Source organism: Pelodiscus sinensis, chromosome 8, assembly GCF_049634645.1.
Source record: "Pelodiscus sinensis isolate JC-2024 chromosome 8, ASM4963464v1, whole genome shotgun sequence".
Taxonomy (NCBI): Eukaryota; Metazoa; Chordata; order Testudines; family Trionychidae; genus Pelodiscus; species Pelodiscus sinensis.
The window spans coordinates 29393943-29417085 of record NC_134718.1 but is presented as its reverse complement, the minus strand read 5'-3'; the positions used below and the strand labels follow the sequence as shown (position 1 = coordinate 29417085).

At 44.9% G+C, this 23143-nt stretch overlaps 1 long non-coding RNA gene across 1 annotated transcript in view; it reads right to left on the bottom strand.

Moving 5' to 3' along the window:
- LOC142830395 (uncharacterized) overlaps window positions 1-15638 on the bottom strand; it is a 67187-nt gene extending 51549 nt beyond the window's left edge. The window contains exons 1-2 of the long non-coding RNA XR_012905597.1: window positions 14866-15638; window positions 2295-2364 (exon numbers count right to left, since the gene is read on the bottom strand). This is a non-coding gene — a long non-coding RNA (uncharacterized LOC142830395). The remainder of the gene's footprint in view (window positions 1-2294; window positions 2365-14865) is intronic.
- Window positions 15639-23143: the final 7505 nt, after the last annotated feature.

Genomic DNA, 23143 nt, shown 5'->3' with positions numbered 1-23143 from the left:
CAGTAAACCCTCCTGTTTTGCACTGCTTAGAGTGGCTCTGGTTTAGAGAGCAGGACTGCATTATTCTCCCAGCATATGTCTACACTACCACCCTCCACTTCCTGGGGGTATGTCTACACTACCACCCATTACGGTAGTTCGGAATAAGAAGCCTATTCTGAACTACCTAATCCGTGCCGCGTGTAGCCGTGGGCACGGAGTCCAAACTAGCGGACATTTAAAAATGGCGGCGCCCGGCAAGTTGCAAATGAAGCCCGGGAAATTCAAAACCCGGGCTTCATTTGCAACTTCGGTTGCCTATATTAACCACCCTAGTTCGAACTAGGGTGGTAGTGTAGACATAACCCCAGGAAGTGGAGGCTCCAGAGATCCAGAGTTGGTAGACACTCTGGGAGGGCCCATGGTGAGAGTCAGGCATGTGAAAGTTCAAAAAGGTGCGGCCCCAGGTTGCAGAGGGACTTACCCCCCTGAGAAAGTGTGGGCCCACAAGAAGGGCTGTCACAGTGAAGGGGGATTCCCCCAGGGACCATATGTGGCTAAATATAGGCCTGTCCTGTGAGTCCATGACACCCTGCTTTAGGCTGTTCCAGAAATATCATAAGAAAATTGTTGCTTGCGGTATTTCAGCTCTTATCTGTCAAGACCTGCTATAACCTGAGGGTGGATCAGTGCACGAAGTTGTAGGATAATGGCAGGAAAAAGTGGAACTTTTCTGAAACTCAGCAATGGTTCAACTCAGTTTTTATTTGGGCTTTGGAAAGAGTTTTAGGCTGGGGGATTCTTATTTGATTTGAACTACTTCACTCATCTCTTCTATACAGTGTAGATGAAGAGAGAGAATGACAAGTCCATCTAATTTATGTTTGTGACGGGGCAGAGGTGCCCCGCACTGAGAGCCCCCGGCAGACCGCTTGTCTGGCGGCGCTCAGGGGAAAGCCGGAGAGCCCCGAACGGGGCAAGCCGCGGCTCCCGCGCAAGCCGCAAACGGCTGCGCCGGCTGTTCGGTGGCGGCAGCAGCGGCAGCAGCGGTAGCGGCGGCACGCCGGCTGGATGCACCGGGGAAGCCCGGTGACGTCACTGGGCTGGTGACGTCACCCGGCAGGCATAAGGCCGGCCCGGAAGTCCATCCGCGCCATGCCGGGCGGGGCCCCGCCGGCGAGCCACGGCACAGGGATTTAAACACCTGCCGGGAGCGGGTGTGTGTGGGGGGGAGAGTGTTGAGAGTGCTTACCCCCGGGACCGGACAACGGATGGGCCCCAAGCCACGGAGGTAGGCTCAGATTTGGTGGGCCAACTCTGGATGGGGAGAGGAAGTAGCCCAGGGCGGGCAAAGGGAGCCTGCGGACTGGTGCGTTGCGGCTACGGCCCCGTCAGTCGGACCGGACAGGTAACACGTCCGAGTCCTTAGGGCCCTGGGCTGGGGTCCGTGAGAGAGGGCGGGCCCGGACCCCCCTCTTCCCATCAGCGAGAGTAACGTGCCTAACAGGTCTCGGGCAAAGTGACATTACTGTTGACTGGGACGCTGAGAGGCGATCTTAAGGGGGACGGGACCACGGGACTGGTGGCTGAAGGGGGACACGTTTAAAATGTTCAATTCGCATTGTCTTTTAAAATGAACACAAATTGAACCTGTTATGCCATTGTGGAAAATGGCACAGAATAGGCTATCTGTCATAGTTGTTCCAAAATGTGTAAGTGTTGGGACCTGGGTTTTAGCTCATTCCCATCACAGACAAGTGCTATTGTTCTTTAAAAGTAAAACAATCCCCACCTCTCTATTTCCTCTATACACAGTCTACTTTATTATAAGATGACAAAGAAGACTGCATGACTCATGATGACAGAATAAAATGCAGCTCCTGAATATTTTTTTCACCTATTGTATTAAAACTACATCAGAGGAAGTGTTTGCACAATCTTTTGGAACTGGAAACAAGCATGACTGAACACCGCCATAAAATATAGACTTATTTTTGTACATCAAGGGCAGTAATTTTACAAGATGCCTCAACTAGTTATATAATTCTGTGGGTCTTAAAGGTCACTGCCATGGAGGCAGGCAGACACATAGCACATTTGGTTGTCTATTTTATTGCACATATTGGGTGTGTATATATTAATGTTCTCATGAGTTTCCAGCAGGTAGAGATTTATTATTTATATAATTAATAAGTAACCAATCCTGTATACATAGGTACTTGTACATTCCATATGCAGATTTATTCTATTATATGTCTCATTATAACCCAATATCACAGTATATTCTAAAGTGCCAAGACCTCTGAGATTCCTACCTGCTGGGCAGTTGCATCTTTGGTGCGTGTCTCGAACTTCTCGATGTCTTGGCAAGTTGAACTTTAATTTCTGTAAAATAAAGGGGAGAGGAGGAAGCATCAGTAATAGTGATATAACCCACATGTCAAGTGTGTCAGCAGTATAAGGTGGGAGGAAGCTAATCAGTGAGGTACAATGAGAAGGAGATATCTTCTGCTGGACTGAAGGCAGGTAATTAGTCCACAACCTTAAACTTCATACCACATGTCTCCTGATTGAAAGCAGGCAGAGAAAACTTCATAATAACCTTCAAGAGAAATCCTTTGGTAAGAAGCCACAACACTGAATAAAGAGGTGACTATGTCCCATGTAAAGGCTGTAATATTCAAAAACCCAATAAAGAATCAGTAGTAGATAAAAAATGGAGACCGGCCCTGTTCTCCCAAAGAACTAGCTCCTTGGGTTAGTGGTAATTTTGTCCGAAGAGATGATCCTAGAAAAGACGGTAACTTTGAAACATTCCATATAGTGCTGGTTGGACAACGACAAATCCAATTAATGAAAACTTCTGAGGTTTTGAAATGTGTTTCCATTCCATTGAAACAAAAAGAAAACTATTGACAATGTCTGTGAAACAGAACTGTGTTAAAGACCCCCCGTTTTGGATCAAACATGTCAGATTTTTGATCCGTCTCTCTGGGAATTGAAATCCACTCCAGATCTCAGAAATTCTATTTTTTCTTTTAAAGAACTCTTTATATTAAAATCAATACATTTATGTGAAAGGCTAGTTTCTGCAAAACACCATTTTCCTAAAATGAAAACTCATGTTCTTGAAAATGTTCTGATCAGTTCTAATTATATATGCATAAACTGTATTTTAACGCACCCATCATGATTTTGAAGAGAAAACAATGAATCCATTTAGGCTGGTTATACATAACTGAGATGCTGGGTTAGCCACGCAGGGTCTCTGTTCAGAAATAGTTTATGACTTACCCAATTGCTGTCTGCATCTTGTTCTTGACTGGATCTGTGGGCGTGTTGATAATCTGAGAAGACTATCCATTAACTGGAGAACTACCTGTACGAATTTTAGGGCAATACTCCCTACTAAGGAATCATGACTAACTTTTAAGAACCATTGTGTATCATATTCACCTGCTTTTGTTATACACATATCTGAGAACTGGGGCCAACATTTTCAAAGATAAGTATCTGATTTCCATATTTAGGCTCTCAAGTAGGTGACATGATTTTTAAAAGTTCTGAACACCCTGCAACTCTAATTGAATGTACTGAGAAGTCAACAGGAACTGGTGGGTTCTCAGTACCTTTACAAACCATGTCACTAATTTAGGAGCCTAAATATGGACTCAAAAGCCTAACTTTAGGCTCCTATTTTTGAAAATTTTGGTTAGGGAGACAAGAATATATCATCTGCGCCTTTTCCTCTCAATATTGATAAATGCCTCAAAATAGTTACTGTATGTGTCATATAACTACGTGTCATATAAGGAAATGTAATGTAATATAATTTAGTAAAAGTCAAACTCAGAAGGAAACATTTCAATTGATCCAAAGTGAATTTTTCCTAAAGTTTTATTTCATGATTCAGAATAAAAACAAATGTAGAAATCACAGGAGTGCTCACAAAATGGAAATCCCAGTTCCCCCAAAGCTATATACACATACAGGCAGTCCCCGGGTTACGTACAAGATAGGGACTGTAGGTTTGTTCTTAAGTTGAATCTGTATGTAAGTCGGAACTGGCGTCCAGATTCAGACACTGCTGAAACTGACCGCCAGTTCTGACTTACATACAGAATCAACTTAAGAACCCCAGGCGTCCCCAAGTCAGCTGCTGCTGAAACTGATCAGCAGCTGATTCCAGGAAGCCCGGGGCAGAGCAACTCTGCCTGGGGCTTCCTGTAGTCAGCGCTGGTCAGTTTCAGCAGAAGCTGACTTGGGGACGCCTGGGGCAGAGCAGCTGGGGTGCTACTGGACCAACCCAGCAGCACCCCATCTGCTCTGCCCCAGACGTCCTGATTCAGCCGCTGCTGAAACTGACCAGCAGCAGCTGAATCAGGACCTGGGGCAGAGCAGCTGGGGTGCTGCCGGGTTGGTCCAGTAGTGCCCACGGGCGCTGCAGGACCAATCGGCAGCGCCCCAGCTGCTCTGCCCCAGAGTCCAAAACAAAAGCCTGGTCTGCTGGGGGGGGGGGAGCACACTAGCTGCGTCCCCTCCCCCCAGCAGACCAGGGACACGGGGAGCAGAGCCGCAGCAGCAGCGGGGTGCCGCGCCTCTGAGGCTTTGCTCTGGCAAAGCCTCTGAGGCGCGGGACCCCCCGCGGCTGCGGCTTCAGTCAGGGTGCCTGTGGTCTGCTGGGGACCGTCCCCAGCAGACCACAGGCACCCGGACTGAAGCCGCAGCCGCGGGGGGTCCCGCGCCTCTGAGGCTTTGCCAGAGCAAAGCCTCAGAGGCGCGGGGAACCGCCGCTGCTGCCGCTCCAGTCTGGATGCCTGTGGTCTGCTGGGGACGGTCCCCAGCAGACCACAGGCACCCTGACTGAAGCCGCAGCCGCGGGGGGGTCCCGCGCCTCTGAGGCTTTGCCAGAGCAAAGCCTCAGAGGCGCGGGACCCCCCCGCGGCTGCGGCTTCAGTCCGGGTGCCTGTGCTCTGCTGGGGACCGTCCCCAGCAGACCACAGGCACCGGGTCTCATGCGGCAGCAGCGGGGGTTCCCGCGCTTCTGAGGCTTTGCTCTGGACGGTCCCCAGCAGACCACAGGCACCGGCACCCAAGTGGCAGCAGCAGCGGTTCCCGCGCTTCCGAGGCTTTGCCAGACGGTCTCCAGAAGACCAGGGGCACCGGAGCAGCTTACGAACGGGGCTTTCTCGCCCCGACTTCCGGGGCGAGAAAGCTCCGTTCGTAAGTGCGGATCCGACGTAAGTCGGATCCGCGTAAGTCGGGGACTGCCTGTATACCCTTCTGAACTAAAAACCTAGCTCTGAATGCCTTTGTACTTCAGGAATTTTGAGATCTAGATCCTAATCTAAGGCTACGCCTACATTGGCATGATCTTGTGCAAGAACTCTTTTGAGGAAGAGTTCTTGTGCAAAAACTCTTCCACAAGAGAGTGTCTACACTGGCATGTGCTTTTGCGCAAGAGATGTGTTTTTGCGCAAGAGCATCCATGCCGGTGTAGACGCTCTCTTGCACAAGAAAGCTCTGATGGCCATTTTAACCATAGGGCTTTCTTGCACAAGAAATTCATGTTGCCTTTCTACACTGACCTCTTGTGCAACTGTTATTGCACAAGAGGGCTTCTTCCTGAGCAGGAACATCATAGTTCTTGCGCAAGAAACACTGATTCCATATATTAGAACGTCAGTGTTTTTGCACAAGAACTCGCGGCCAGTGTAGACAGGCAGCAAGTTTTTGCACAAAAGCGGCTGCTTTTGCGCAAGATCAGCCAATGTAGACAAAGCCTATATGTTGTGGCTCAGACCCTCCTGGAAATAAAGTTCATAGTTGTAGCTTGCTTTTGAATACTCTGAGGTAAATTTCAAACAGGGGCACAAAGAGTCATATAGTTTATATGTAATCTTAAATTGTCAAACAGGCATATAGGTTCCCCTTTTTATCCAAGTGCCATTCTGAACATCCCAACACAAGATTTCAACATCTCAGTAGGGTTCCCACATTTGGAAATTGAGCCCTGCATATCATTTATCTTTGTGAGTTAAGGAATGATGTCACAGTGCATGATTTGCATGGACAGGAGTGTTTTGTAACAAGTCATTCTCTAACTAGTGAAGATTAATGCTCTGCTTGGAACTCAGCTCTTTGATGCACTATTTATAGAACAGAACTATTAAAAATGTAAAAAGGATCTGTCATTCAAAGTTGCAGAGGACAGTCAGGCTGTCAAAAGAAATTGACAGTGACACATAACTGGTAGAAATAAACATTTATTTAATCAGCTATTTATTTTGCTACTGTAGAACTCTGTGTGGAGGAAGTGATGACCCACCAAACTCTGGAAACGGAGACAGAGAATTCAGCAGAGCCTCGTCACTGAGTGTGAAGAGTGGAATGTATCTAATGTACAATACTGTTAAAATCACCTATAAGATCACTGTAACAGCACCATATGTTCCCCCGGAGTTTAAAAACAAAATTATAAACATATAGTTAGAAATGACTGTGAGAGCTTGGAATCTAATAATTTGTAATAGGTGCTGACAGAGGGCCTGCCTCTCTTCTACCACAGGAAATATCTGTGCAGTTCCCATTGTGGAGTTTCTTCCAAATTCTTGGGGCTTGGATTCGTGGAAGAAGTAGCCAGACAGGACCCCAGACTGCATGGATCCTCTGAGATACACTCAAACTTCTGAGATAGGTCAGCAGAGGCCTTGTGTTTCTGTGCTATTGAATTAGAATTTAGGAGTTAGTAGATTTCAATTCCATGCATAATATAGTAGACCAATATTGACTATTCACAGAAAAGCACATGACTTCAGGGGACCTAATTTCAATTCCATGAAAGTAATGAAAATAATTTTACTGCTTTCATCTTCATTTTCATTTCTCTGTATCACAAAACTACTATTCAGCTCATATAACAAACAGTTTCTGCCCCAAAAAAGTATAAACCCAGACCATGAGGGAGTGTGGTGAATTAGATTAAGATGTATTGGCCATCTGTAAATTATTTTCCCATGCTACAACTGATGTTCTCTGTCCCTCATCATGAGCAGCAAAGTTACCAGATTTTTATAAGAGAAATAACTTGGCCGCTATGAGATTTCTATCCAACAATTAAACACTGAATATTGATGTAATCCATTTGATATTTTAAATCCCAAAAGATGTCTGAATCTACATAAAATGTCACTCCTGGAAAAGTCCTGGATAACTATTTGACAGTTCTGGATATGCTTTAGTAATTCATCAGCTGATAAAGGAACATAGTCAAGTGGGTCAAAATCATTTATGTGCTTGTTTGTTTATTTACAAAACATGGTTTCTTTTATTAAGCAGAAATTCCTATGAGGAAATTTCCAGTTTAGTTGAATTTTTTTTTTGGCGGGGGGGAATAAAAAACTGTTTTTTTTTTTTATTTTTATCACCTCAAACAAATCAGTGAAAAAAAGGCAAGTGGAAATTATATTTTCATTTTATATGATTTTTCCCCCAACAAATAAGATCTATTTTCCCACTAGCTCTAGGATCCAATCTGAGATGTCTGTAGATCTGTTAACACCATATTGATTAGTGGGACTGAAATCTGTTATTGCATGCCTGAGAGGTGCATTCACACTGGCCAAAATCAGATCTGTAATTCATCTGTTGGGCAGCTGCATGCATGGTCAAAAAGGTAAAGGTGCTAAAGGCAAGCATGGCTTTTTACCATTGTATCATCCCGTCTGGTTTTTCCAACAGTAGATTTCATATTAGGATCATGATACCATTTGTTAAAGTTACTTCATTAAAGTCACTTAAAAATCCATGTTCCTGGATTTTTATAAAACTAATAAATACAACATATTTATACAGCTAATCGATTTACAAACATGTCCTGAGTTTCTGGAACTGCAGCTCTCATGCTCTGGTTAGTCCCCGTATGTCCTTCTTATAGCCCACCTCCTGAAGTGCGTTACCAGAGCATGTGAGACTCTCACCTTCATTTTAGTTTCTAGCCCCCTGCTGGCAAAGAAAAGCTTTCAGTAGTGAGATATACAAACTCAAAAACAAAAGGCAAATGAACAGAAATCACAATTTGCTTTGTAAAATCTCATGATTTTAAGCCAATTTAATAAATTTGGGACCTTTTCATTACTTTTGAAAGTAGGGGGTTGGCAATGCTGAGATGGAGAACTAGGAGAAAGTAGCACATAGTAACTAAAAGCACCACAATTTGGCACTAGCTGACTATTGGATAGCAAACATACTGAAATTCAGTTCCCTGAATCAGTTAAATGAAGCTAGAGAAAATCTTCAGGTTGGAACACAAAAGCAGAGTATGTCAATATTTCTCCTGCTGAGCACCTTCCCCAAAGCTGAAAAAGTTAGAAATCTATACCAACATGATAGTAAAGAGCATTGATCCATTCTCCCCTTTTCCAACACACTCTAAAATCTCTTGAGTAGCTCTAAAGAGGTGACAAATAAACTCCATGACATTTGATACAAGGCTGAGCTGTGTTCAGCACTGTTTTGTACAAGCAGAGAGTGGCAGTAAAGTCAACTTTCTGTGTCCTGGTGGTCGTCAGGACAATGATTATTTTTAAATTATGTAAAAAAATCAATTTCCAACTCCGGAAGTTGATCACTTCTTCCTTTATTGTAAGCAGAAAGCCCCAAGAACAACCTGGGTTCCACCCCACCAAGCTTCTGGCAAAAAGAGACAAGGCCACGTGTTCACCAGCGCTGAGAAATACTTAGTTTGCCTCTTTCCATGCCAACTGAACAGTTTATTTGCACTTTTTATTATATTTTTTCTCATGTCCCATAAATATAGAGGCATTCTAATCTGAAGTCAAAGTTTTTTCAGAAACATCCATATCAGTCCTAGGCAACATAGACTTTTTTGGGGAAAGACATGGTATCTATTTCTGGCTGACAGAAGACTCCAGCCCAGTATTTACTACTGATGACCGTAGCAAGAAGTTTTGACAGTAGCTAATGAAGTCTGCACTAGTCAGATTGACTCTGTAAAGGACTGACCACCAGTCTGTTAATTCTATTGAACTAAAAAGAGAAGTAGCAGCATAGCCAACATTAAGTATTCTAAAACAAAAGAATTAGGTCTAAAAAATTAGGAGGTTTGATAAAACATGATTTTTTAAAAAAAAGATAGGTTTGGGTTTCTTTTTATTTGCCTTCTGGTTCCTGAATCTCTCAAACTTTTCTCTATTATGAGAAAAGTAACCAGGAGAGCAAAATGAAAACTGAGATTCTCATGTAATCCCCTGATTCCAGGAGCTGCGGCTTAACAAGATTTATTATTAAGAACATGAGAGTGGGGATCACTGGAACAACCCGAACTGGAAGTAGATGCTTGCATGGAATAGCTTGTGCATGAAACTCCTGGGAGGATGAAGCTATTAAAATGGATGAGTGTAGCCTTATGATGTACTGGATGTATTTATCCACATGATCCCTCACTCTGCATAGGAAGCAGGAATGGGCCCTTCACAAATGTTTTCCGTGTGAGTGAGATTTCTTGCTAGATCACTTATGTACATAGGCCCCAATCCTCCGTTGTTCCATCACAGCACTTCACACAGGAATGGTGTGTGTGGGGGGGGTGGGGAGATGTGGCTGCCAGCCTCCTTCTCATCCCCTTGTTTTCAGGGAAGTGCATGCAACCCACAGGTAGAGGCACTGAGAGCACTTATAGGGTACGTCTACACTGCATCCCTAGTTTGGACTAGGGATGCAAATGGAGATGACTGAAGTAGTTAATGAAGCGGGGATTTAAATATCTCGCGCTTCATTAACATGATCTCGCCGGCGCGCTAGTTCGAATCACACCTGATTCGAACCAGGAAGTGTGCGCCGGGACGCGTTAGTTCGGACTAAAGTCCTGAGGAGTAACGTTAGTTCGGACTAAGGGCTTTAGTTCAAACTAACGCGTCCCGGCGTGCACTTCCTGGTTCGAATCAGCTGTGATTCGAACTAGCGCGCCGGTGAGATCATGTTAATGAAGCGCGGGATATTTAAATCCCTGCTTCATTAACTACTTCGGTCGTCTCCATTTGCATCCCTAGTCCGAACTAGGGATGCAGTGTAGACATACCCATAGAGAGAAAGAATGAGTTTTCTCTATAGCATTAGCTGAGAGCCGGCTGGCTTTTCGCTCAGGCAGTAGAGCTCATGCACTAAGCTCCAGAGGTCCCGGTCCTATCAGCACCGCATTGGCACTCTGTCATGCCCCTGGTTCAAGCTAGAACTTACACTCTGGCTGCCCCCAGGGAAGAACAGCCAAAGGCCCACATGGTCCAGCTACACCCTCTCCTTTGTTTTTTCCCTGCCTGCCCTGGCACACCTCTTACCCTTTGTGGGAACAGCAGTGTAGTGCCACTGAAGCATCTGTAAGGTATCTGAGAAACCCTCTTAAATACTGCCCCCTAAAGGTATGTGGCGGTAATTCAGCCTGAACAAACCGGCAAACATAAAATGACTCACAACCCCCGTTCAAGCATATACTCACCCATATAAACACCTCACCATATACCCATTTGCAACACACTGGCATACATGCCCCACCCAAAACTGCAGCTTCACAATAAACACACAAACATGCTGTAACAGTTCTGGTACACACATTGACTTTATATCAGGAGTGGGCAATAATATTTGCCCAGAGACCACTTCAAAAATTTTTGAAGTAGCCCCGGACCACCCTGGAAAGGGTGGGCCTAAACAGGAAGGGGCAGGGCTACCCGACCCCCAGACCATGATTGGTCTTGGGGTGGGAGAGCCCCTTTCCCCCCCTTCCCACTAGGCACCCATGCCCTGGAAGAGGCTTGGCACGCTCCCCCACCCCCAGGCCAATCAGGGCCTGGGGGCAGAGAAGCACGGGAAGCCTCCTTCTACCCGACGAGGAGCAGGTGACACTTTGAAGTGCTGTGGGCTACTTGCAGGGCCGGGGCAGGGCAAAGGAAGCTTCACGCAGCTCCCCTGCCCCCAGACCCTGATTGGCCTAGGGGCCGGGGAGCGTGCCAAGCCTCCTCCGCTCTCCCCCACACACCTCCGCCCTGTGAGCAATGTGCGGCGCTTCAAAGCGTCACGTGCTTCTGGCAGGGCGGGAGGAGGCTTCGTGTGCTCCCCCGCCCCCAGCCAATTAAGGCCTGAAGGTGGGGGAGTGCCTGAAGCCTTCTCTGCTCTGCCCCTGCCCTGCGAGCAGCATGCGGCGCTTCCAAGCGCCACGCGCTGCTCACAGGGCGGGGCAGAGTGGAGAAGGCTTCAGGTGCTCCTCTGTCTCCAGAACCTACTTGGCTTGGGGGCAGGGGAGCATCAGGGCCTTTGCAGGCTGGATCCACCCGCTTGGTGGGCCGGATCTGGCCCACAGAGGCCCTTTTGCCCACCCCTGCTTTAAATGCACACAGAGAGAAGGCACAGTCACATGCATGTGAATCTAAGACAAATACATCTACATATACACTCAGAAAATCCTCACACCATAAATACAGGTGTGTCCCCACCCTCTGCCCTATACAATTTAAGGGAGAATGCCAAGCTGCTTCACTCCATGTCCTTCTCATTCCCCCAGCAGTCTCCTCAATTAGAATGGATTTCCCGGTTTTGGAAGTCTGGGGATTTTCAAAAAAATCATTTTGTGCTGAATTATATGAAAGTGACAGCTGTAAAACTCATTACGGACAAAACATTGAGGGAGAGCATAGTTTGTCCAGGAGGATGTGGCCATGAGAAGCCTGGTAATCTGAAAGAGAAGGGGATGAATATGCTTCCTTGCTCACCCTTCCTCTAAAGTGATCTCCCAGTCCTTTCCTTTCATATTCCACCACTTTTTGTGTCTCACTTGTTTTTCCCATTCTTGTTCTGTATCCTTTTCAATTGCCTTTCTCAACCTCCCTTCCTACTCTCCTTTATCTGTCTCTTTCCTTCTTATTTCATCATCCTTCCTGGAGACTCAGTGTAGCGAGAGAGGTAAATAAACTCTTAGAAAATAACTCATTTACTTGTCCTGATTCCCCTCTCACAGACACGGGTGTAAATCTGGAGTAACTCCATTCAAGTAGATGTAATTACAGCAGTGTAAATCTGGTGTGACAGGAGAATCAAACTCATTTTCTCTTAGTGAACCTAACTTCTTTCGTTAAGTTCTGTTATAATTTTGAAACTTTCACGTGGCAGTGTCCTAACAGTGGCAGTGTCCTACCGTCAAGGATGCCAGCTTCCTCGCAACAGTGTCCTGTCAATGCCAGCAAAGTCTCCAGTGATAGGGACTTCCTTCATATTCCCACCAGGGTCTACACAGCAACATTATTTCAAAATAACTAGTGTTATTTCAAAATTACATAGTCTGTATCTACACAGCAGGCAGTTATTTCTAAATAATGTGGAAATACTGTCAAACTGGAGGACTTCTTACTCCGACTCCTGTAACCCTCATTGTACGAGGAGTAAGGGAAGTTGGAGGAAAAGTGCTCTGTTTCAAAATAAGTGCTGTGTAGACGCTCCCAATTTCGAATTAAGCTATTTTGAAATAAGCTACACAATTGACATAGCTTAATTTGCGTAGCTTATTTCGAGTTAAGCCCTGCTGTGTAGACACATCCCCATTCTCCTGTGTCAGCTACAAATGGAGCAGTGTGTGAGCCTCTTCATGACAGTGTCCCACATAGGTCAGCAGGACTTTTGCAATGTGACCTACCCCACAGAAATCCATTACTAGGATTCCAGCAGTATGGGCTTATAGGGCAACACCCAGTCAATTCCAGCTAGTTGTAAGCTTCCTCACAGCAGTGCCATATCAGTGTTAGCTATTAAAGAACTCATCTGCAGTCTAATCAGTCTCTCAAAGAACCACCCTCAGATATCAAGCACTCAGAGTCATTACATGTAGTGGAGAGATATTTTATCCAGAACCCCCCATTATTTTAACCAGATGTCTCAGCATATGATGAGATTATGGTAGAGTCATAGTGTTGCTCTCATTTACTTTTTGCTGATGTTCTATGGTAAGGCTGCTCTCAATGGCATTAAACTGGACTAATTGTATTACTTCGTTCCTTGACTTATTTCCTAATAATGCAACATGTGAATGAAATAATGAAACACAGCGGGCTGCAGAAACTAGCTCCATTTTTTATAAGCTAATGGGTCTGACACCAGTTCTTTCCATACTGTCTGTTCATATGAATCTGTGAAACGTATGACCCGAGCAAAACCAGAAGTGGCTTGCACAGTGAAGGGTGAAAAGAAGGCCCAGCAGGACTTCTCTGGATATAGCAGAACACCCTCCCTGATCATGTCAGTCAGTGAACAGCAAAGTTTGGCATTTTTGACTGGTTTGGACAAGTGAGCACCCATCTAATTTCTAGCACTTCTCAGAACCACGGCAAAAGCCACAAGCTGGTCAAGCTTTTAAAAATTGGCCTTCAACAACAATTATGAAGAACCAATGTGTTGTATTAAAAGAAGTGTTCTAGGTAAGACATGCGAAGTAACTGTCACGTTCTCTTGAGCACTGGTGAGACCTCACTTGTGGTAGTGTGTTCAGTTCTCACTGCCACACTTTAGGAACAATGTGGAACTATTAGAACAAGCCCAGAGGAAAGCTAAAAACTGATAAAAGGTTTAGAAACCCAGCCTATGAATAAAGATTTTTTAAAAATTGGCATGATAAGACACGACTGAAGAGGGACCTGATAACAATCATATACATTAAGGGCTGCTATAAAGAGCATGGTGATATATTATTCTGCGTGTCCACTGAAGGTAGGACAAGAAGTAATGGGCTTAATCTGCAGCAAGGGAGATTGTGCTTAGATATGAGGAAAAACGTTCTAATTTAAAGGATAATTAAACCCTGGAATAGGCTTCCAAGGGAGGTTGTGGAACCTCTGTCATTTTTGAGGATTTTAACAACAGGCTAAACAAATGCCTGTTGGGGTAGCCTAGGTTTATATCCAGCACTATATTTCTATGACTTTGTGATTAGAGACATGAAGAGGGTACGTCAGAATGATGAAATGGAGGATCTTTCACAGAGTTGGAGGGTTTATCTCTGAGCTTTACGATGCACAATATGTCTCATCTAACTATTTGTCTGTCTGTCTAAAATTTTTGACAGCAATGATCACTGTAATATCTAAGAATCTGACCCAGCACCCATGGGACTCCGCAGAAGGACTCACATTGACTTCCAGCAGTGTTTGGATCAGGCCCCAAGTGCTCTGAGTCAGCTAAGAGCTCAGGAGTATCCTACAGCAATATTTGTCTTTTTATTTTCTAAACTACTGTAAAAGTGGTTTGGATTGAAATAAAAGGGTATTTCTTCTCAACTGCTTTGAAACAGGCACCTAAGAATCAGCTCATCGTACTGCTTACCTGTCTCTGCCTGCTGCGTTTCTCATTTTACTTGTCACAATATGCATTTATTTGCTACTGTCACCGTGCCGTTCCCAGGCATGTTCAGTTCAGCTGGATTTTGCTATGTGTTTTAAACTGTGCTAATGTGATGTTCAAACCTGGTTTCTAAATTGCACCCTGTATACCTACCTCTCCTGGTTTTCTGTCATCTCAAATGTATCCAAAACCCTTTGTTACCAGACTGAAGTTAAAAACCGATGCTAGAAAGGGGCCCTTTTTTGGGTAAAAGAAACAGAACCCTCTAATTTTAAAACGGTGAAAGCACAGACAAATCATAGACTTTGCCAGACAGAAGCAAAATATGAACTGCCTACAAAGAAGGAGGGTTAAAGGGGAGAGATCTGAGGGGATTCACATCTTAATGAGTTAACAAGCTCTTGGTGGAATCATTTGCTTAGACAATTCTTTAAGCAAAATAGAAAAAAACTAAAATATATATTTATATGAAAATGAAAGCACACAGACCTCATCAAACAGTTGGTCAACTCTTCCCAAAATAGCTGTCTCCATTTGGTCTGCAGAGAGCCAGGCAGGGAGTTGAGTGCATCTGTCTGCTTCCAAATGTGAAACCCTGGATTGCAGGTCTGATGTCCTAAAGTATAGCAGGAGGCTCAGCACCAGAGAAATCAAAGACACCCCAGGAAGCCCAGAGCCCAGTAGCAGAGGAAACCTGCAGCATCTCTCTCCATCCCCTGTCCGGGGGGGAGCAATACACCCCCTGTCAAAGGCACCAGTGCTAGCACCTTTCCAGCCTTTCTCCTCCAACATTCTCTCCCTGTCCTGAGAAACAATAAATAAATAAATAGAATAAATAAAGTTTCAATCCCACTCCAGGAAGGACAATCCAGAATTCATGGAAGAGCAGCGTCCAAGGGAATCCCAATGCCACTGAATAATGGTAATTATAACAACAACAATAACAAAATTATATGGATAAAAAAGTTATTAAAAAAAAGAAAGGATCCAACTCCAGAAGTTTTGGGGAAAATAATCAGATCAGTTTATGTCTTTCAGTCTTTGCTGTTCTTTTCCTCTCCCTCTAGGTTTGTCAGTTTCAATTCCTTAGCAGAGTGGTTAAGAGATTGCACATGAAAGTCCCCATTAGAGAGAGGTAATTCTCAACTGCTTTGGAGTTGCACTGTGGCTGATCCTGGCTTCTCTGTAACATGACACACTCTCTCTGAACTACAGGGATCGGATGAGCAAGCTGTACTGCTTCCCAAAGTAACCTCCTCTGCTCTCCCTCTCTCCTGCTCTCTGTGCGATGATTTATTTATTTATGCAAAGTTTCTGGGTGGGATCAGACCTTGGGACGCCCCCATCCCCATCAGTCCCCAAAGTACCTCTCATCAGCTACCCCTTTCCTTTGAAGTGACACTCACTACAAGTTATTTATAGCATCAGGAAAGAGACTATAAAGCAGAGTCAGGACTCACACTTCTTTCCTTGTCTCACACCAAGGTGGGTTTTTTTTAAACTTCCTTCATAGGGGACTTTATGAGACTGTCACAAATGGGTCCTGGTTTCTGGACAGCTTTGCCTTTTTGAACTTTTGGGGATGGAAGGAACTGGGAGCAGAATTTTACCTGCTTTCAGATTGTTCTGCAGTGAATCTTCCACTGTCTTTTTTCTTTGTGTGGAGGCAAAACTGTGTCAGTAACTAGGACATATAGGTTAATTTGGTGCAAGTGTTTCAGAAAAGCAGCCCACTGATGTGGAACAGGATGGAAATAGCCAAAACTCTGAACAAGGTCCACAAAAGCCATGTGGGATCTAAAATTCAGCATGCAGCTGAACTGAATGGAGTCTGTCCTTTTGGCAGCCTCTGCTGGCATATAAATTGAATATAGATCCCAAACCGAAGTGACGACTCAAATAGAGGGGTGGAGAATGTGTTGGGATGGAGGAGGGGTGCTGTTTGAGGGCGCTCAGCCTGTCTCTTAAATGCTCATATTTCAGTCTGCAGTCAGAATACCTTGCTTTCCGTTAATGTTGGGTCTACAACCTAATTGGCCAAGTCAGTTGTTGGACAGGATGCCTCCTCCAAAACACTCTGGTGCTTCAGGAAGTGAGGCTGATGATTCAGTATGTATTGTTCTCCTTGCCTAGCATAGGGCTAGGGGGTGCTGGGCGGCTCGAAGTATTCTTTTTTCAACTAGATACAAAAAACGAGGCTCTTGTTACTCATTTATTACAGATCCTCTGTCACGTTCTGTTATAGTAAAAAAAAAGTGGCCAAATTCTTCCGGAGGCAATTACACTCTGCCTGCCTGTGTTCCCTTTGCAATTCCCACTGGATTCAGTGTTATTCATTTTGTTATCTAGCATGTAATATCATTTTATTACTATTCCTGTCATCATTCTTTATTAATTACATGCCATGTTGCTGAGGCTCCCCAGTCAAGGAGCAGCACCCCATTGTACCAACACAGAACAAGATGGCCCCTTGCCGGGGTGGGAGCTTACAGTTTAGTGTAAGACAAGAGACGGTGGATGGAGATGGACAGACAGGGAAGGGAAAGGAAACAATGAGACAATAGTGGACAGCGTGATGGGCAGTGGTCTGGGTGTGCCAGCAGCCTGCTTGGTGTCACAGGTGCTCTGTTCCACCATGGAGATGGCTGCGTTTCAGTAATGGGTGAATTGGACAGTCTGTCACTTTAACTCCCTTGAGTTTTAATTAACAACAAAGCCCAATATCAGATTTTGCTGGCACAGAGTGTAGCAGCAGTCTTTGGGGATGGCAACTCTGCTAAGCAAGGAGGTTTCAGTGGAAAATGGCCACAAACTTTCCTGCACCGGGGAACAGGCAGGGAAATGTAGAAAGCCAGCATACCTACCAACATGGGCTGCACTAGCTGGTAAAGGGGGTGTCCAGGCAACCCGGCAGGCAGTACACTGATTGATCACCTTCCCACTTACAGGGTTCCCATGGAGTCTACAATGGGAGCAAAGAAGAATCACTTCCATAGCAACCGCCCCCAAGAGGACCCTATTAATGGAGACACCATCAACTCTCTGCTAGAATCTATCCCCTATGAAGTGCACAGGGCCACTCCAGCTGAGCCATGGTTGCAAAGTGCTTTGAGATCACAGCTTGGAAAGGGGCTATGGGTAAACATGCCAAGAACCTCAAGCTGTGAAGTCTCTCCTTTTCACTAAGCATTCCCTGAAAAATTTATTTCAGCTTCTTGGTTGCCCCTCCCCATACACCTCTCCATGTTTTGAGAAGATTTACAGAATGATTACTTTGTCTGGAGAAGGCAGAAGAGCTGGGTATCAGGAATAAAGAGGCTGTAGTCATTACATCTATAAAACTTGAAGAGAAATTGACCCTTGTTCTCTGTGAGAAATGGAAACTCAATTCAATAGCTTCTCAAGATAACATATGCTGCAATTCAGCACCCGGATTAAAGGTCTCAGGTCTGTAGGACCAGATATGGTTGTTCAATTGAGAGAGAGAACAAAAAGTGAACAAGATTAAATAAACACTAACGCTAGCCAATATTCATGCTAATTAACAGTTTATATGGTTAATTGGCAGGGCTGATTGCCAGATATCTGCCCCAGCCATTGAACAGTAGTTGCCTGGTGGAACCGTGCCCTTTCACTATATCAGATACATCCCTCTCTTTCATATGGCTCCTTTTCTTTGCATTAGTGGAGGACATGTTGACACTTGCAGAAGCTATCCGCACTCACTGGTTGCCTGAAGTGCTCTTGTTGAGTCCCTCTTCCACGGGACTCTGCTTAGTTCCACAGAGCTAAATGCATGGCCACTCTGCCTGCTCAAGAGCATCCCCCAGTCCTGGATAAAGCTTGAAGGGTGAGCACAGCCAGGTGAAGGATACCTGAGAAGGTGAGAAATGCCTTGCAGGCTTATCTGGCATTTCAAACTACACAACTAGAAGCAGCAATTCACCTCTCTCAGAGTTATTGTATCAGCTGCCATAGGAAGACAGCACCGCCATCTGTTGACATTTGGTTCCCGTATTCAAGGTTATCTTCCCAACTAGAAGTCTTGAACAGTAACTTGTTTTATAAAGTGAAAAGTTAGTCTGGAACACAGTTCTGCAGTGAGGGTGTCCCAGAACCTAAGGAACTGGTCACGGAGTGTAGGCATAGCTTGCCACAAAATACATGTTATATATGCTATAACGAGTATACATCACCTTTGGGGCTGAAATGGTGGCCTTTTTCTGCTTTTAGGAGCATTGAATAAGGGCACCTAGCTGTGCCAAGTCCTGCACATTGAGGAAAATAAATCCCATTTGATAGCTCACCTCAAGGGATGTTGTGTCCCCTTTGTTTCTTTATCTGCCCATCAGTCTGTCTCTTGGTATGTCTGTCTGTCTCTCACACACAGCAACTCCTGCTCAGAGCAATGGGGAGAGACTAGCGATGGCCCCCTGGTGGCCAGAACTAGGACATCCGTGACCACCCAGCAGAAAGCAGAGGGGTGGAACAGGAACTGGAACTATAAAAGACAGGCCTTCTAGTTTAATAGGGGGAGAGCTGCCACTGCCAGAGGAGCTGAATGGCAGCCCCCTGCTGCCAGAGGCTGTTGCCATGCTGGATAATTGGACGGGTTTGTCAGAATGGATATACCCAGACATAGGTGACTGGTGTCTGCAGAGAGACAGGGTTCAGGGAGGGCCACCAAGAGGAACAGGGAGGGCATGAGGAAGCATCCCATTTAGCAATTAAGATTTTGGCAGGAGCATGGGGATGGGGTGCATCTCCCAAGTGCTACCATGAGTCTCCTAACGCAGAGAATCCTGATGAGCTGGTGGATCTGTTGCTTTACCCAAGCGAGATCAAAGACAATCCCAGAATGCAGGTACCCAGGGTTGGGAAGATAGGAAGGAGCCCAGGAAAGCCGAATAGGATTTGGCCATGGAACTAAGTGCAAAATGGCCAGTGTGTTGCGGGTGGATCCTATTGACCCAATGGAGGACTAATTCATCAGTGATAGAGCCCTGGGCTGGGGTGTAGTGTAGTGGGAGGGTCTGTGTCCCCCTATCCTGGCCACTTCATCCTTAGAGGGTGGCCACCTGCCATGTGAGGGCAGGATGCCTGTACTGGCCTGATGCCACTGAAGTTAGCCAGGTGAATTAGACTGTTGCTGCCACCTCAGAGCTGGTTCTTCCCCTCTTCCAAACTACTGACTTGCTCTGCGTGGCCTTGGACCAGAGCTAGTAACTGTTGGCTACCTCACTCTGGCTGAGAGCCCTGGGCAGATAGACTTATTGTGGCTCTGATTGATTGCCACCTAGGATCATTAACTGTGGGCTGCCCAGCTCTGTTGGGCAGATAACCTAATTGCCAGGACCTTATCAGCCAGGACCACCAACTGGTGACCACCTGGACTTGCACGAGGATCCAGGCCTTATAGGTTCCCTGCCACCGCAAGACCTGGCCACAAGACAGAGCCAGTGGACATATATTTAATTGCTCCCTGAGGGATCATTGCAAAGGGATCATTGCCCCAGAGGGATCATTGCAAATGCTGTGGTCTTCCACCCAGACCCACAGGGGAGGGACCCACGACAGCCCTACAGCAACAAAACAATGTGAGGCTACAGTGACATGTAATTATTAAAACACAAGCTGTGAAATGGCCTCTAAAGGCATGATCCTCAGTGGCTGTCATTTACACATTTTAAATGAACATTTTGTGTGAAGTCTGTGATTGAATTAATGGCCGAGAAAATTCATATTCATCTCCAGCCTGATCTCCATTTCAGAGAGTCTGAAGAAATAGACCTTGCAAGATCAGGTTAAAGAGAGAGAGAGAACTGTTCCCTTTCAGTCAAACAAACACTCTGAGGGCCCAGTAACACACACTGTTTATTCTTTGAATAGCCACATCTCTTTCACAGCCACTTATTTTCCAAAATGAGGTTTTAGCTTCTGTGAGTCAGGAAATACTTTTTAAAAAATTTATTTTAACAGGTTTCTTGTCTTTTAACAACTCAAATTAATGTTGTTTCTTTGGATCAATGGGAAAAAAGTGTCTTTGATGGCTACATTTTCTTTCAACAGTTTCTCATAAAAATACGTTGGTGCTGCATAATTTGAGAGGTTGGTACACAGAGAAAGTGTGTACATTTCAGGAGAGCACTCTGTGGTCTTCCATTGAATTTCCTGAAAATTTTTATTTCACCCTATTCTGGGGCTGTCTTGGCTACACAATGCTGTGCAGCATGCTTTTGTTGTTGTTGATGTTGTTGTTGTTTGTAAAGAAAAAGGACACTTGGGCCAGGTTATTTGCTGTCATGCTTGTTCTCAGCCATTTCAGGAAACTGTACAAACAAGTTAACTAGGTTAAAGACCTTGGTTGTACCAGCCACTTTCATTCAGTGATGCATGGGGTTTGCAGCAGCCCAAGATTCATTGTCAGTTTGAATATAGGAAGAGGAAAGGAGCCAACCTGCACATATGTGTGGATCAGCATAGATGCTCCTCATTCAGGGGCTGAGCCAGTATAACTCACAGGGTGTGTCTAGACTACAGGGCTTTGTCGACAAAAGTGGACTTTTGTCAACAAAACTATACCTGCGTCCTCACTGCCTTTGAGTTATGTCGACATAACGTCGACAAAACTCAGCAGTTTTGTCGACGTATGTAAACCTCATTCTATGAGGAATAACGCCTTTTATCGACAGAGTTCTGTCGATAGAAGGCATTATTGCATCTACACTGTCCTTTGCGTCCACACTGTTATGTCGACAAAGCGGCTTGCTTTGTCAACAGAGCTGGATGTAGTCTAGACGCTCTTTGTCGACAGAAGCTTTGTCGACAGTATCTGTTGACAAAACTTCTGTCGACAAAACCCTGTAGTCTAGACATACCCACACTGACTAGCTCTCACGTGAGCTGTAGAACTTGGCCCTGTGTCAGGTAAGGGCAGCCTGACGTACCAATCACAAAAGCTGGAGTGTCAGCATTGCCACATGCACATGTTAGAGGTTAACAAAAATATCTCTAAGGTGCCACAAGACTTCTCGTTGTTTTTAAAGTTACAGACTAACCTGGCTACCCCCTTTGAGATTTTTTTCCATAGGTTGTTCACTTCATTAAACAACTTTGCTTTGGTCTGACTGAAAGAATTGTTCTCTGTCCAATTAAAATCTACTGTGTCCGTTTCAGTGTAGACACTCCAAACCATTTGGGGTGAGTTTTGGCCTAGGCAGTCACAAAGAAGGCTGTATCCCAAACAGAACTTCCCTTTATGCCTCCGTTTACTGCTGCAGATGAAGGAAGTGGCTGTTGAAACATCCTGAGGAAGGGAAATTGGTGATGAGGAGAAGATAGCCAGCAAGCAAGGAAGAGTTGTATGGTGAAAAGACAGGAATGCTTCTTGGTTTTCTGCAGGTTGTAGCAGAACAGCATTCTGTTCTGTATGTTGCAGCAGCACAGTACTGAGGTGAATTAAAAAAAACTGGTGGGTGGGGAGGTCTGTGACTGTAATAACAATGCTGATGTTCACAAGGGAAGCACAGGGACAGAGCCACCTGGGGACCAGTAAGTAAAATCCCAGGGATGGAAGAATTAATAGCACAAGTGGCCAGTCTTTAGAATAGTAATGGGTCTGGAGGACCATGACTGAAAACTGGCAGAAACTTGTGCAGCACCTGTTTGTGTTAAGCCTGACTCCTGCTAAGGCCATCAGTGTGTCTCACTTGTACCAGTATGAGCACTAAAATTCACCAAATGCATCCTTAAAATTTAAAAGGAAACATGCTGTGTGGATATAATTCAAATCCCAGAGCTAGCTGGAGAGAGTTCCCCGCTCTTCAGATCTGATTTGTGATATAGACACTGCAGTCCAGACACTAGCATCGGTTGAGTGACTTTATAAATGCCTTTTCCTGCCTCTAAGCCAGCTCCTCCTCTTCTGATCAGTTCATTTACTGTAATAGCTGCTGCAGGCTGGGGAGCTGCAACTCAGCAGCATTTAGTGGATGAGGAGTTTTGGCTGCAGATGTGCAAAGAGAGTAATTTTTTTATCCATGTGGCATTAAAGGGTCTTATAATCCTGTGCCAATGTAAACTAACTAATTTAGCTGTGGACTACATCCAACCATGTAAGATGAGTGAGTGGTGCTGCTCTGTTAATAAGGTACCTCCAGAGACCCTTCCCAGCTATTAGAGCTCACTGTGACTCTCAAAGTTGGGGACATTTAACCAGATGTTCAGACACTACCAGTGGTGTGGTTTCATTGACCCAATACACTCAGGTGACTTTTCCTAGTTGGACTTTCTCCAAAATTCCAACATTCAGGTTATAGCACTCTTTCCTTTGGAAATTTTATATAATTCCATAAAAGGGTCAATAACCATAGACATTCATGGTTTATAAGTAGTCCATTGGGGGTGGTAACACAATATTGTAAATATGCAATGAAATCTGTGGTAAATATATTAAAATATGTAGTTCCCTAAGCAGAAAGGAGATGTGAACTTGTCTCTGTTTTGTTTCTAGTACGTGCCTCATTCTTTTGGTTAATTTGCATGTTTGTTCATTGTTCTCTGTGCATGTCTAGGTATGTTAATTTATAACTGATTCTAATATTTTGCTTCTCTCTAGTTCTTTCATCTGAGGATCTCAAAGTGCTCCACAAACCTTAACCAATTAAGCCTCATTATATCCCTCTGTAGTAGGAAGAAAATATGACTTCCCTATTTCAGAGGTGGGGAAACTGACTCAGTTTCTTTTTTTTTTTTTTTATGGGCCTGA